General features: G+C 35.8%; 1 protein-coding gene across 2 annotated transcripts in view; it reads right to left on the bottom strand.

Annotated features, from left to right (window-relative positions):
- Nucleotides 1–16,377, bottom strand: part of RBBP8 (RB binding protein 8, endonuclease) — an 80,414-nt gene that overhangs the window by 41,641 nt on the left and 22,396 nt on the right. The gene's annotated exons all lie outside the window — the stretch shown is intronic.

Below are 16,377 nucleotides of genomic sequence, written 5' to 3'. Positions count from 1 at the left end.
TGAATAAATGAATAAGCCTGTGCCAAGAACTATGCTAAGTGCTGGGGATACTTTTAAGCAGCTCCAACTCTGAGGGAGACAACACAGAAAATAAGGTTTAGCTGTAAGGGTGGACATTCATGTAAATGTTATCCTTAGAGAAACTTTTGGTTTCATTTTTAGATCTTAGCCACTTCATAGGCTCCATCTGGAAAGAACTATTTTTGGCTATATTGGACAAATGTAGAGGCAAGTACCTATTAGCCTTTATTAACTGCTCAGAAGTATTTTCAAAAGTTCTAAAGATATTTTTATGTGCTCTGATAATCAATCCTCCATGTCTTAGTTCCATGACCTTTTCACTACTTATACAGACAACACCAAATTCAGGCCCTCGAATCTCTCACAATGCCATCCCTACTTAGAAGTCTCCTACCCTGTCTTTTTCCATTCCAATCCATCCTTCATACATATCTGACTGCACGCTCCCTTACAGTGTAAAACTCACTGGTTCCTGTAGCCTCTATGATCAAATATAAAAATCTGATTTAGCTGTTAACGCTCTTCTCAACCTGATCCTAATTACTTTTCTAGCCCCCCTGCTCACTTTATAGTACAGCTAAATCCAGATTACTGCAAATAATGAATCCACTGGAGTGGTCACATGCATTCATGTATTTAAATTTATATTATTTGAAATTAGTTGTGTAAAATAATTGGTTCCAGTTTGATGGAAATATGTAATGCAAATCTGAATAATGCAACTACTTGAAAGGATTCATTATTTGTACTAATTGGAACTTTCTGATCTTCATAAATGGGCTTTTATCTCTACGTCAAAATTCAATTCAAACACTAACCTCTACATGAAATATCTTCTGATCCTCCCAAGTAGTACTAAGGCTCCCTAAACTACTTTATTTTTATTTTATGTTTATTCTTTATAGTTATTTATGCAAATGTTGCTTTTCCCTTTGGAAATTAAGTTCCTGTTGTTTTTAAATCTCCTGCACCTAGCACAGAGCAGGAACTTAATGTCAGCTGCTTGATTTAATCCTCTTCCTTTTTATGATAACATATTAATCTTTCTATAATAGCTGTAGGGTGAAAGGACTATGCTCATTAATATTTTATTGGTTTTTTTAGAATACTTTCAAAATGTAGTTTTCCATTTTAAAGTTCCAAAAGTGTACTAAGACTGTTATTACATAGGTGTTGATTGCTTTAAATGTTTTTACTTTTGAGTTTTGGTTTAAGGACATACATAGGAACAACTTTCTCCTTAAGCATACTTATGCTTAATGTGTCTTGCCTCAAGGAGATTAAGGTATTTGTAAATATTACCTTCATCAGTTGGTTCAATTTAATCTTGTGATTCAAACTACAAGGCTTCAGGGTTTTTTTTCTTGGCATACATTAAAAATGTTATACTTCAAGTCCAAATAACAATTTTATACCACTGGAGAAAGATTCCATGAGATGAAGGATCTGTTTAATGTATTTTGCAGTCATGTAATATGACTTCATATATGTACACCAAGTGATCAGTCTGGATGTCATTCAGGTATATTTAGAACACAGGAGAATGGATTTAAGCAAGGTAATACCAGAGGCAAACAGATGGCTCAGTGGATAGAATGATGGTTCTGAAGTCAGGAAAATCTGAGTTCAAATTTAATGTCACACACTTACTAGCTATGCGACAACCCTGGGCAAGTCACTTAACCCTGTTTGCCTCAGTTTCTTCATCTGCAAAATGAGCTGGAGAAGGAAATGGTAAACCACTCCAGTATCTTTGCCAAGAAAATCCTATGGACAGTACTGGGGTGCTATAGTGCATGGGGGTAGACAAGGCTTAACAACTGAACAAAACCAGAATGGGTTTAAACTGCCTCCCTAAAAGCTACTAGGCTTTATATTAATTTTTCTTAACATCATTGTATTATTGGCCTATTTCAAATAGAAAACAGCTTTCTATGTGTACTTTAACCACTCTAAAGTTCCATTATAACTTGAATCTATTACAGAGATTCTTAATTTCTTTTTAATGTCACAGATCCCTTTAGAACTCCAGTGAAGGCTATGAACCTCTTCTAAGAATATTTTTAAATGCATATAAAAGAGATAAATTATATTGGAATAACTGTCAAAATGTGGGGGAGGGAAAAGCTTATAAACCCTATTTCATATATTTTGACATGAATAAGCCATGAAGGCAAGAGTTGAGTGAAGAGCTTTGAATCATCAACACATTCACTATAAAAATCATAAAGACACTGTTTTTAGGTGGCTTGTTCAATAATTACTGAATTGATAAGTTGTTCTTTCTTACTCTGGGACTTTTTTGCGGATCCTTTTTGTTCTTGAGCCAACATACTGTTTTCCTGTACATTTATAGATGGGGGCAGGAGGGAGTGATGTAAGATGCGAATCCTTTATATAAAGTACATAAACACATAACTGGCCTGTACTTGGAGGAGTCATTTGGGTTCTTGTCTTTTGGCCAGTCAAAAAGCATTTACCAAAGTGCTTACTATGTTCCAAGCACTACGCTAAGTCCTGGAGATACAAGAGGTGAAAAAAGGGTCCCTGTCTTCAAAGAACTAACATTCTACTAGGAGAAGATAACTTGCAAATAACTAGGTACATACAAGATGACAGTAGATGAAAGGAAAGGCAGCTCAGAAAGATTGGGAAAAGATACCTGGAGAGGTGGGATTTAAGCTGAAATCTTAAAAAAAAACTAAACAGAAACTAAGAGGTGGAAATGAAAAATAGCATTCCAGATCAGGGAACAGCTAATGCAAAGGCAGAGAGAAGAGATGGCTAGTGTAGCTGGATTGTAAAGTGTATAGAGAGGAGTAGATAAAAGAAGACTGAAAAGATAGAAAGAGATCATGTTATTAAAAGTTTTAAATGCCAAACACAGAAAACCAAAGAAATTTACTAAAAGGGGAGGTAGATGGGGTAGAGTGACATAGGCAAACCAATTTTTTATATAAATTCATTTAGGCAGCTGAATGGAAGATGGATTGGAAAGGGAAAGATTAAAAGTAGGAAGAATAGTTAGAAGCCTACTGCAATAGTCCATGCAAAAAGGTGATAAGGGTCTAAACTAAGGTAGGAGCTGTGTAAGTAGAGAGAAGGGGATATACACAAGTGATACTGTGATTTGGCAATGGACTGGATATCTGTGGGGTAAGTGAGAAAGTGAGCTGTCATCCTCTATTTCATTAAATAGTTCCCAATCACATTTTCAAAAAAATTTAGCGTTCATTTAAAAAAAATTTTGAGTTCCAAATTTTGTCCCTCTCTCCTATCCTTCCCCCACTCCTTGAGAAGGCAAGCAGTATTGTGTCAATTATACATATGAAGTTATGCAAAACATATTTCTATATTAGTCATGATGCAAAAGAACACACACACAGGCACATGAAAAATAAAGTGAAAAAAGTATGCTTCAATCTGCAATCTGTTCATTAGTTCTCTCTCTAGAGGTAGATAGCATTTTTTATGATGGGTCCTATGCAATTGTCTTGGATTACCTTAATCAGAGTAGCTAAATCTTTCACAGGTGATCATTATTATAATATTGCTGTTACTCTAGTCAACATTTTCCTGGTTCTGCTCACTTTACTTTTCATCAGTTCATAGAAGGTTTCTTAGGTTTTTCTAAAACCATCCTACTCAACATTTCTTATAGCACAATAGTTTTCTGTTATAATTATATATCACAACTTGTTCAGCCATTCCCCATTCTTCACCACCACAAAAAGGTTGGGGAAAAGAGAATCAGCATCTTGGAATAAGTAGTATAAAACCTTACCCAAGAAAATAATTTCCTGAAAATAAGAATGGATCAAACAAGCTTATAACTTCGCAAGATTTCATGAAATATTAAAAACAAATTCAAATAACTGAAAAAATAGGAAAGAAAATGTGAGGTAGCTTATAGCAAAAACTGCCCAAGAAAGCAGATTAAGGTCAGAGAATTTAAGAATCATTGGACTATCTCAAAGCCATAACCAAAAAATAAGCCTAAACATCTTATTTTTTTTTTAGACATCACAAAAGAAAACTGCCCATATCTCTATAGAAAAAATGAAAGAATCCACTGATTACCACCTGAAAGAAAATTTCTATATCATAGTCAAAATCCAGAGCCCACCTGTCAAAGTACCAGAAAGACAGACAGATGGAAACAAAGAAAGAAATCAGCCAGAAAGAATTCAAGTGCCAAGAAGCCACAACTGGCATGATTAAATTTATCCCCTCTCCAATCCATTCTCTCCACAGCTGCTAATTAGGTTTTCCTAAAATGCAGATTTGACCATGTCACTCCCCTACTTAGATAAGCCAAGAATTCATTTGAATTTAAACTAATTTCAGGAGGTAACTAATTTATGGCAGGAACTATTCTTGCTTTTTCTTTATATCCCAAGGGCATAGCACAAATCCTTGGCACAAAGTAAGCACCAGATAAATGCTTGTTGATTAATTACTTGTGCTTGCTTAATTTGGAGGGGTGCGGTGGGTATCTTAGTGAGGATATTGCAAATAAAGATAATGTAATTTCTGGTCTAAGATCATGGTAGAATAGAAAGAATGTAAGACACAGGGATCTCATCTGGGCTGCAAATCCTGCTTTTGAAAGTAGGCATGAGACTTTAGGCAATTCAACTAACGTCTCTGAATCTGTATCCTAGTCTGCAAAATGGGGAATAATAGTTATAATAGTAACTACAAGATTGTTTTGAAGATTGAATGAGATAGTAGGTAAAGTTCTTTGGAAGCCTTAAAGTACTTTGTAAATGTTGGTTATCATAATTCTCCCATACTAAAGAAATCTAATTCCAATAGTCAAACAATCAGAAGAAAACTGACCATAGAGCAGTTTTTTCAACACATCAAAAATAAGACAGGAATAAAATGATTGCTAAATTCAAGATAACAGCACTACTGGGGGAAAGCTGATGCATGACTGAACCCAGCAGTCAATCAATGCTAAAAATAGTGTGGGTCCCTTCCTTTTGAAGGGAGTAATACACAATGTAATAAATAAGATAGAAGAGTCTAGAAGCCAAAGGGAATAAAAGTATATTTTCAGTTTTGAAGCTAGCATATCCCACAAAATGCTGCCAAAATAAAATGCTTCTAAAATTTTTAAATATTTAAGTTTTTAAAATTGCTTTTCCTATTTAAGCTTCTGAGGTGTATCCTAATTTATCTTTGAGTCAACTAAGTCTTTATGTATGTTTTTTTGTTTTGTTTTGGTGAGGCAGTTGGGGTTAAGTGACTCGCCCAGGGTCACACAGCTAGTAAGTGTTAAGTGTCTGAGGCCGGATTTGAACTCAGGTACTCCTGACTCCGGGGCCGGTGCTCCATCCACTGCGCCACCTAGCTGCCCCCCTTTATGTATGTTTTAAAAAAGCATTGCTTGGGCAGCTAGAATTCTGGGGATAAATGGTAGCTGCTGTTTTTATTTGCTCCTGCCCCAAGGATCTGTTTCTTACATGTGGCTTTCTGTCTGTCTGTCTGTCTCTCCCTCTCTCTGGTGAAACAGTGCTTTGGCTAAAATGGCTTGCTTGCCAGTTGGTAGCAGCTGATGTTGGCTGCAGCAATGTCCATCTCCCCTAGGCAATGGCTTTGGGGACCAGGCTACAAACAAGGCCAAAATATAATAGATTGGAAATGTTTGTTTTGCAATCATTTTAATACAAGGTACTTGAGGTAAGAAAATAATAAAGTCTCTGTCTTTCAGATCAGTGTGGACTTATGTTCTTTTAAAATGGTGTAGAAAAAAAATGCCCACGCCATACAGAGTCTTCATCTCAATATGGTACCAAACTAAAATTACATATAGGCAAGTTAAATACAACATAACATAGGCCTTAACCTGCCAAAAAGGACATGCATGTTCTTATCTCTCAAGCAAACCATTTCTTCCTTTTAGCTACATAAAATATTTGTGGTATTCTTTATGTTAATACTTACATTTAAAATTCCAAAATAAGTATAAAGTTACAGTATCTCTTTACTAATCTCCAACCAAGATACTGTTAAACTTTTGCTGAGAGATGAACAATTTGAACCATTTTTCTAATAAACTTGGTATTTTCATTAAATCTTCAGCATCAGAATTTTTGCAACAGTTGATAATTTGGGATTAATGCAATAAGAGTAATAGACTTGGGGGCAGCTAGGGATAAAGCACTGGCCCTGGATTCAGGACAACCTGAGTTCAAATCCGGCCTCAGGCACTTGACACTTAACTAGCTGTGTGACCCTGGGCAAGTCATTTAACCCCCATTGCCCCTCGCAAAAAACAACAAAACAAAACAAAAAAAGAGTAACAGACTTCATCTGAGTGAATAAAAGCTAAAGCTAGAAGTAAACTAACAGACAAAGAAGCCTTGGAGACATTCAACAAAAACTTCACTAAATGTTATAATTCTGGGTATTAAACATTATTCTGTTGTCTGGTTAACTGACTCTGAAAAAAGTGAGTATTTTGTGTTTTTAATAGAATTCCACTGATTTTCCAAAATATCTTCCATCAAAAGGAATAGTGTGGTTTAAAAGAATAGGAAAATACCATGTGTTAATGTGAAGTAAACCTGTGGAACTCCTTGTTTCTGTACCAGTGATCAATAAAAATGCATTTGGTGTGTATATACATATATATGTGTATACAAATATATTAAGAAACTATTGTTCATTCAGGCTAAATGGTTTACTAAAATAAATACTGGCATGAAAGTGAAGGCATACCTACCAAGTTGGAAAGACTTCAGGGACAGGCATCATAACATTCTCCATCTCTGTCACTGAAGAGACAGTCTAGCTAAATTCAGAAAGGCTTATCAATTGAAATTGGGCCATTAGTAATTAATACTTTCCAACCACAACAAATTGCAAAAAACCATCTACCCATGGCATAGATGGATTGTTATCTGCACTATTGCAGGGAGTATCCTATTGTGAGAATATTACCAGGGGCCCCCTGCTGAGTGAACATGAGACCACTCTCAACCAATCAGCTTGAAGCAGTGTGTAAGGCAGTTGGTTTTGTCAGTGGGTGGTTGGAACCTGGAAGGAGGTTAAGCTCTGGTCCCTCCTGGAGGTAGTTAGGGTTTTCCTATTCTTTCAGAGACACTTGTTCTCTCTTTACAGGAAACCACGAGGCTGCGAGGCGCACACATTTAGTTTTACCTGTCACACTATCTTCAATGAGATCATAGACCCTTGAAGGTTCAAACTTTAAATAGTTTATTGGTACTGTATTTTCATTTTCCATTTTTTAAGATTTAGTAAAATACTTGGGAGTTCTTTGATGGAAATACCAATGGTGATCAGAGAGCTACAACAGCTGATCTTCTATAGACTTTCAAAATGTTATTTGATGTGATCCTCAAACAGCAAAGACACTATAGTTATGATTATCCTCATTATACGGAAGATTCTGATTAGTTTAGTGACTTGCCTTTCAGTCAAAGATTTCAATAAAAAAACATAGAATTTTAGAGCTGACCTTTAGAGGTCACTTTATTCATCTCCTCCTCCTCTTTTTAAGTTAATTATAACCCAAGAAGTTAAGTGACATGTCCAAAGTCACAAAGATAGCAATGGCAGAGCTAAGACAAAGATCTTTGATTTTCTGTCTAATGCTGAAGTCCTTGCAAAATATTATCACAAGAATAGGAAGCCTTTTAAAGAGTGGGTAACAAATTTCAGAATAAATATTTAGACATTTAGCAAAACTACACATAACCTTTTAAAGACCTTGGCAGAATCATTTTATAGCTTTTATAAGCTTACTTTATTATACTCTTAAACACTCCATAAAACTTTAATGACTTATGCTTACTCTAAAGGATTAAATAAGTTAACTAAAAATTTAACTAAATGTTAAATCATCAACTCTAAAGTTTTTGAAGATCTTTCTTTGAGTGAGAAATACTTTTTTTTCCTCTAACAAATACAAGACAGTTGAACCTAATAACTTAATAGAGTTACCAACCATTATATTATATAACAAAGTTTTGTGATTTTTGTCAAATAGGGGAAATCCTTCCCCCGAGGCAGAACAACTCATCTTTAACATAATAGAGGTCTTAGAGAACAATCTGAGGATCAGAGAGGTTAAATCAATCATTTTACAAGTATTGATTAGGCACCAACTATGTGCTTGGTATGAGCAGCTAAGTACAGGTAGGTAGATGATGTACCAGGCCTGGAGTCAGGAAAACTCATCTTCCTGAGTTCAAATTCGGCCTTGGACACCTAGTAGCTATGTGACCTTGGGCAAGTCATTTAATGGGCCTCAGTTTCCTCATCTATAAAATAAGCTGGAGAAGGAAATGACAAACTACTCCAGTATCTTTGCTAAGAAAACCCTCAGGAGGGTGATGAAGAATCAGACATGACTGAAAAACAACTAAACGACAAAATGTGCTAGGTGCTGGCAACACAAAGAAATTAATCACTTCCTGCATCAAAGGACTGGACCTTCTATTGGTGAAGACAACATGTAAATATATATGTACTCCCCAAATCATACACAGGCATATATTATTTTTTTGGATTGTACTTATGATTTCTTTAATACAAGGAGCTCCCAATAAGAAACTTACTCCCCAATATTTGTTTAAAGCATTGCCTAGGGTGCTAAGAAGCTAAGTTGCTTGCCCATACTGGATGCATCAGAGGTGGGAACTGAACTAAGTCTTTCTGACTCCAAGGCCAGCTTGCCACTGTTTCATGCTGCCTCATATAAACTATATACATAACAGATGCAATATTTTTTTAGGGGGGGAGGACTGGGAGGGGAATTAGTAAGTGGAGAAATAAAGTCTTCCTGTAGTAAGTGGTGCTTGAGCTGAGCTTTGAAGGAAACTAAGGATTCTAAAAGGGGAAATGAGAAAGGAGTGCATGTTAGGCATGGAAGACAGTCGGGTCAAAAGCTCTCCATCTATCCTATCTAGTGGTGACTCCCATAGTAGGTTTGAATAAAGTTTTGTGAGAAAATGTTTTCTCAACAATAATTTCATATTATCCTTTCTTTAAAGCTAATCTTATTCATTCAACAAGTATTTAAGTGTCTACTATCATATACAAAACATAGTCAAATGCTAAAGTCAGAATCACAAAATTTCAGTCCTTCACTAAGGGAAATGACAGTCAAGTTGAATAGGCACAAAATAGATAAAACAACTATTGAGCAGTCCTGATGTAACATCTGAGGAAACATTGGACAAGTTAGTACAAACTATAAATACAAAGTGTAGAGAGAACACAGCAGGGTATAGTGGAAAAATCACTAGAATGAGAAGATTCCTGAATTCAATCTCAGGTCTCACACTTACTTGACAGCTGTGTGATCCTGGATATGCTACTTACTTTATCTAAGCCTCAGTTTCCTCATCTGTAAAATGGTGATAACACCAATTACACTATCTACCTCAGAATCATGAGGGATTTTCTTTGTAAACCTTAAAGCACTATACAGAAAGTTAGTATTACTTAAGGAAAGCTTAACTAATATAATATAAAAGTAAAAACATAGGATTTGGGGGTGGAGGTGGTTCTGACAACTGAGAAGTACAGGAAAAGTCCTCTTGAAGAAGGAGGCACTAACAAACTGAGTCTGGAGGGGGAACAGGGACTCTAAGAGGCAGAGGGGAGAAGCGAGAGAATTCAGGACATGAGAGAATGCAACTTGGTGGGAGGGACAATGGTGTATTATGTACATGGAATATAAAGTAGCCAGTTTGGTTAGAACATAGTATAAGTGATGGGAAGTAACATGTAATTAAACTGTGGAAAGATAAACTGGAGTTAAATTGTGGCTAGCTTTAAATCTTAAATAAAAAAATTTGTATTTTATTCTAAAAACAATAAGGAGAAACGGAAAAGTGGATTTTGTAAGTATAAAAACTAATAAAACAAAGAGTCTCTGTTTGGGGCTTTTGGGTCAAGGAAAGTCAATGAGATGAATAAGGCATTCATGTGAAGTGGAATTATGATGGTAGAGTGAGAATCAACATTTTGCTTAGTTCTCCCAAAACACCTCCAAAATAACCTAGAAAACTGACCACTCCAAATTCTCATTGGGAAAGCCAAGAAAAAGTCACAGTGAGTCATTTTTTTTCAGGGCAGGACAGCTTAGTGAGATAGACATAGAGGTCTGGAGACAGTGTAGTGGGGCTGGGCAGGAGCATGGCACAGTGGCAGCAGTGGTACAACCAAAATCATTCATACATCCAGGAATTGAAAGGGACTCCATAAAGATCACCAGAGTAGGAAGTACCAGGACAGAAAGAGATGGCAGGGAACCCCTGGACTAGCACTGGGCATAGGAAAAAGTACCATCTGGAAGCTTTGTGACCTAATACTAAGTTTCCAGGGGCAGACTGGGGAAGAACACAGTGTCTTAGCATACTGAACACAAAACAAATTCCTGAAACTTGGGCGTGTGACTGAACACAGCAGCAGAGAGATGACTCAGTTCTAACCTTATGCCCAGCACATAAGCCTGCAGTGGAATAACAAGGGCAGAAGACCAAGACCAAAAGGGGCCCAAGCAGTTCAGTCACTCTGAAGCTACAGAACCTCCCTGCAGGCTAACAGTGATTAAAACCCAACAAGGCAACAGACTGAAACCTGTGGGGAACCTGAAGAACTCAAGACCAGGAGGGCAGTGAACAGACTTCCCCCCACTTTGGAAACACTGAAAACTTACAGGCCCCCAGACTGAACTGTGAAAATAGCAGAAGCTCATTAAGTCCAAAGTTGAGAAGTAGACTGGAAGAATGAACAAACAAAAAAGAACCCAGCTTTAAAGAGCTAAACTCAAGTGACAAACAGAAGAAAACAATGAAGTGAAAACTTCAAAAATAGGCTTAAAGGAAAATGCAGATTGGATACAAGCACAATAAGAATTACTAGAGAAAAAAAAAGAATTACTAGACAAAACAAACACTAAAGAGCTAAGAAAGAGCAAAAAAAATTTTTAAAAAGAATTAAGAGCAGTTGAGGAAAAAACTGGAAAAGGAATGAAAGCTATCCAAGAAAGATATGAAAAGAGAATTAAAGCTTGTTAAAATACATGCCTACTGAAGAAATTAATTCCTTAATAATTAGAACTGGACAAAGGGAAGCTGACAATTTCAGATGTCAAGAAATAATCAAAGAAACACAAGACTGAAAAAAATCAAGAAAATACAAAATATCTGACAGGAAAAACTGACTTGGAAAACAAACTGAGGAGAGCTAATTTAAGAATCTTTGGTCTACCTGAAAGCAACAAACTAAAAAAGAGCCTTGACACTATTTTAAGAAATCACTTTAAAGAAAAACTGCCCAGATATCTTAGAATCAGAAGGCAAAGTAGAAACTGAAAAATCTACCAGTCATCTCCTGAAAAAAAAAAACTCATAATGAAAGCTCCCAGGAATATTGTAGCCAAAATTCATAAGTCCTAAGTCAAGCAGAAGATATTGCAAGCACCCAGAAAGAATTCAAGTACTGTGAAGCCACAATCAGGATCACAAAAGATTTAACAGACAACAATCTAAAGGAATGGAGAACTTGGAATCTGATATTCCAGAAGGCAAAGGATCTAGGATTTCAACCAAGAATAACCTACCAGGGGCAGCAGTGGATAGAGCACTGGCCCTGGGTTCAGGAGGACCTGAGTTCAAATCCGGTCTCAGACCCTTGACACTTAGCTGTGTGACCCTGGGCAAGTCACTTAACCCCAACTGCCTCACTCCCCCCCCCAAAAAGGAATAACCTACCGGCAAAACTAAGCATAATCTTACAAATGAAAAAATAGACACTTGATTAAATAGAAGACTTTTAAGCATGCCTGATGAAAAGACCAATGCCGAATAAAAAATGTATCAATTAGTATAGCCTTTAATTCTTTAAAAAAAGTTAAACTGTAAGAGCCGGGGATCTGAGTTTAACCCTCTCAAACCTAGATAAAGTTAATCATAAAATAAACAAGAAAGTAAAAGAGATGAATAGAATCTTAGAGAAATGAGACACAACAGACTTCTGGAGAATAACAACAATGTGACAACATACCAAAATTTGTGGGATAAAGCTAAAGCAGTACTTAAGGGGAAATGTATCACTCGAAACAAGTCAATAAAAGAAAGAGCAAATTGATGAATTGGGCATGCAATTAAAAAAATTAGAAAACCAACCAATCAACCTCCCCTACCAAAACAGAAATCCTGATGTTCCAAGGAGAGATTAACAAAATGCCAAGGGGAAAAAAAACACCAAACAAAAAATAAAACTAGGAGCTGTTTTTTTAAAGATAATTACTAGTTAATTGTTTTTTTTAAATGAAAGTAAACATAATTGCCAGTATCAAAAAATGAAAAAGGTAAATTCATAACTAATGATGGGGAAATAAAAGCAATTATTAGGAGCTATTTTACCCACCTATACACACCAATAAAACTGACAATAAAAAGAAGAATATTTACAAAAATATAAATTGCCTAGATTAACAGGATAAAATAGAATACTTAAAATACTTAATCTTATTTTAGAAAGAAATTAAACAAATCCTAAGTGAACTCCCTAAGGAAAAAAAAACAACCACAGGACTAGATGGATTTACAAGTGAATTCTACCAAACATTTAAAAACAATTCCAATATGACATAAATTTTTTGAAAAAACAGGTAAAGAAGGAATACTACCAAATTCCTTCTATGACACAGATACAATCTTGACACCTACAACAGGGAGAGACAAAACAGAGAAAGATAACTTTTGGCCAATTTTCCTGATTGGTACAAAAATTTTGAATGAAATATTAGCAAGGAGAATAACACAAAACAACAAAAAAGAACTGCATACTATTACCAAGGTGGATTTATTTGAAGAAGACAGAGCTGGTTCAATATTACAAAAATTATTAGCAAAATTGACCACATTAACAACAAAACCAACAGAAATCATATAATTATAATAATAGATGCATAAAAAACTTGATGAAATGCAACACCCAGTCTTGCTAAAAACCTTAGAATATATAGGAATAAATGGATCTTTCCTAAAAATGGTAAGTTATTATTCATCTATAACCAAGAACAAGCATTATCTGTAATAGGGAAAAGCCAGAAGCCTTTTGTATTAGGATCAGGTCTGAATTATTATTAGTCAATATTGTATTACTAATGCTGGCTATAACAGACAAGAAAGGAACATAAACAATAAAAAAATGATCACTTTTTGTAGATGATATTATGATTTACATAAAGAACCCTAAAGAGTAAACTAAAAAACTAATCAAAATAATTAACAACCTCAGCAAAGTTGCAGGATACAAAATAAACTCAAACAAAATCATCAGCGTTTCTCGATATTATCAACAAAACCTAGAAGGAATAGCTAGAAAATTACCTTTAAAATAACTACAGAGAGGGGGCAGCTAGGTGGCACAGTGAATAAAAGCATCGGCCCTGGATTCAGGAGGACCCGAGTTCAAATCCGGCCTCAAACACTTGACACCTACTACCTGTGTGACCTTGGGCAAGTCACTTAACCCTCACTGCCCCGAAAAAACAAAACAAAACAAAAAACTAAAGACAGTACAAAACACTTGGACGTTTACCTGCCAAGACCCACAGGAACTATATGAACACAATTACAAAACTCTTTACATACATAACGACAGATCTAAATAACTACAAGAAATAGTAACTGCTCATGGGTAGGTGAAGCCAATATAAGAAAAATGACAATACTACTTTTTTTCTTGTATGGCTAATGTGGAAATTTCTTTTCCATGTTTATACATATTTTTTATAATTTTCCTTGTCTTCTCAGTGGATGAAGGAGGAGGAGGAGAAGGTATTTGGAACTGAAAATAAAATTTTAAAAAGATATGGTATTGGGGCAGCTAGGTGGCACAGTGGATAGAGCACTGTCCCTGGAGTCAGGAGGATGTGAGTTCAAATCCAGCCTCAGACACTTAACACTTACTAGCTGTGAGACTCTGGGCAAGTCACTTAACCCCAATTGCCTCACTTAAGAAAAAAAAAAAAGATATGGTATTCATGTAAGCAAAGGAGTAGAAGTGGGGTAGAAGAAAAAAAAAGGATGCTGTTTAGTATCTTCTGTTTCCATAACAGAAGTAGGTAAGTGCTAAGAGAAGTGTACAAACAATGTGAAAACAAAGAGATTTCTAGCCTGGTGGAAAGGAGGAATTAGGGAATAACCTCTTGATCCTTGGTACTATGGCAATGGTTATTATTTCCTCATCTGGGGGTAATTCTTTTTCAGTGTAACGATTGGAATAACGCCACCTGCTGGATACTTACTGTAGAAGAGTTCTACCCATGAAGCGAAGGTCTTTGAGGGCAAGACCAGGAGTCTTTTCTTTGGCAGGAGGAAGTGACGCGGACTAGTGGGAGGAGGAAGGAAGAGACTGGCGTTGACTCTGGGGCTCTTGCCTTTGGACTCTGGTGGAGAGCGGAGCTAGAAATGTGCTCTCCCTTTAATAGATAGGACTCTAGGCCTTTCTCTCTCTTTACCAAATTCTTATTCTCCTTAATAAATGCTTAAAAGTTTAACTCTTGCTAAAGCTTATAATTTATTGGCGACCACTCATTAGATATTTTAGACAGACTAGCTAGAATTTTAACCCTTAACAGATGGCTGACCACGAAGAGGAAAGCTAAACCTCAGTCTTCTGATCTGCTGGTTGGGTAAGAAATTTCCCCTCCCTCTCCCTTTAACTGCTAAGTACTGGTGTACTGGCTGTGTTTTCCTTTAAATTTTTTCGAATGGACCTTTTAAACTCCCTAATTACCCTATTTTTGATTTTAGTCTGTTTAACCAGACAAATGGGAGATAAGATCATGTTAATGCTTTGTTTTTGTGGATTTTCTATTTTTCTTTTTATTTTTGTTAGAAGAGCCAGCAACTTACTCACACAAGGAAATATCTCTCCCTCTCCCAACCATGCTTTTTCAGAGAAACCTGAAGAGATTCCTGCAGCTTTTCCCAGTTCTAACACTAATTGTTGCTTTAATTTTGCATGCCTGGAGGCAATGACCCACCCTCTAGAAGCTTTTAATCCCCTAGCACCTGGAGGCCAAGTGGGGGAAGAGGAATCCAGGCCTGAGTTCAAAATCAAGTCTGATTCTAATTGCTCTGGTCCCTCCCCTCCTCTCCAAACCCCACCCTCTACTCCTCCCATGGCCAAGCCCATTGCTTCCCTGGCCCGGGAAGTCCAAAGATCTAATGCGCATGCTCAACTTTCTCTAACTGCATTTGCAGCTTCAGGCTCACCCCTTCCCCAGCCTGGCTGTGCTTCTGAGACAACTTTAGAAAACCCTTTAAATTCCAGATATGCTCGTTTTGTTCATAATTTTGCTAACCTGCTTTTGTCTTTAATTAGTAATCTTATAAAGCATTTGTATGGTGAAAAGGCTGACAGACAATATAGAGGGGTTAAAGAAGAAAAACTTAAGCCGAATAAGAATGACAATCATCAACATAGTTCAAGACTCCGATTCTTTTGCCATGGAAGGGTATATATTTTACAGAAATGTAGAAGTAAGCAGCAAGGTATTGATATGAGTATTGGGGATTTTAGATATCGGAATCAAAAGTGTTCTGAATTCACTCAGAGTAATAGTATCAGTTCAGAGGTTACATAGGATTTCTATGCTATTATATATACATTTTGAAATTAATGGTATAGGTTTATTTTCGTAGAGGTTTTCATGCATTTGAGATTGTGTTTTATACTTAGTTTCTAAAACAAAGAGAATATTTGTAAAAGCTTTTTATAGTCATGTGGTCCAGTTTATATTTTATAATACTCTTATTGATATTAAGTTCATATTCATTTAGATTTCCCTAGTTTGAATTTCATTGTCTTTTATTGTTCCACGTGTATCTTCTATTCATTCATCTATCTAATTTTGAAACATGGTTTTGATTTCATAATACAATGTTAATTCTAGGAGTATTGTGCTCCCATATTCTGAGTTGTTTGTTTTTGTTATTTTTTCTCAACTGATTATTTGATCAAACTCTTTAAAGCATTTCCCTAGCAAATTGTTTGCCATGGCAAGTGTAAATTGATTCTAGAAGTATTATTTTTGATAAGCATATTCAAAAAAAAAAAAAAAAAAGAGGGGAACATTTGTAAAAGTTGTCTTTGAGATTGTGTTGTGCTTTAACTTGTATTTAAATATGTTCAGATTTTCAAAAAAGTAATTGTATGCTAAGTAAAAAAAAGGTATTATTTGAAATTGTTGCATAATTATATATTATATTCTGAGTCAAGATGTATTCACATTTTTTGCAATCATTTATTATCCTCAATTTTTAAATCCATATGAGACTTGGATTATGGGAACTT

This window comes from Dromiciops gliroides, chromosome 1 (assembly GCF_019393635.1).
Source record: "Dromiciops gliroides isolate mDroGli1 chromosome 1, mDroGli1.pri, whole genome shotgun sequence".
In the NCBI taxonomy this organism is placed as follows: domain Eukaryota; kingdom Metazoa; phylum Chordata; class Mammalia; order Microbiotheria; family Microbiotheriidae; genus Dromiciops; species Dromiciops gliroides.
The sequence above is the reverse complement of the archived record's forward strand: the minus strand, read 5'-3'. Positions and strand labels throughout refer to the sequence as shown.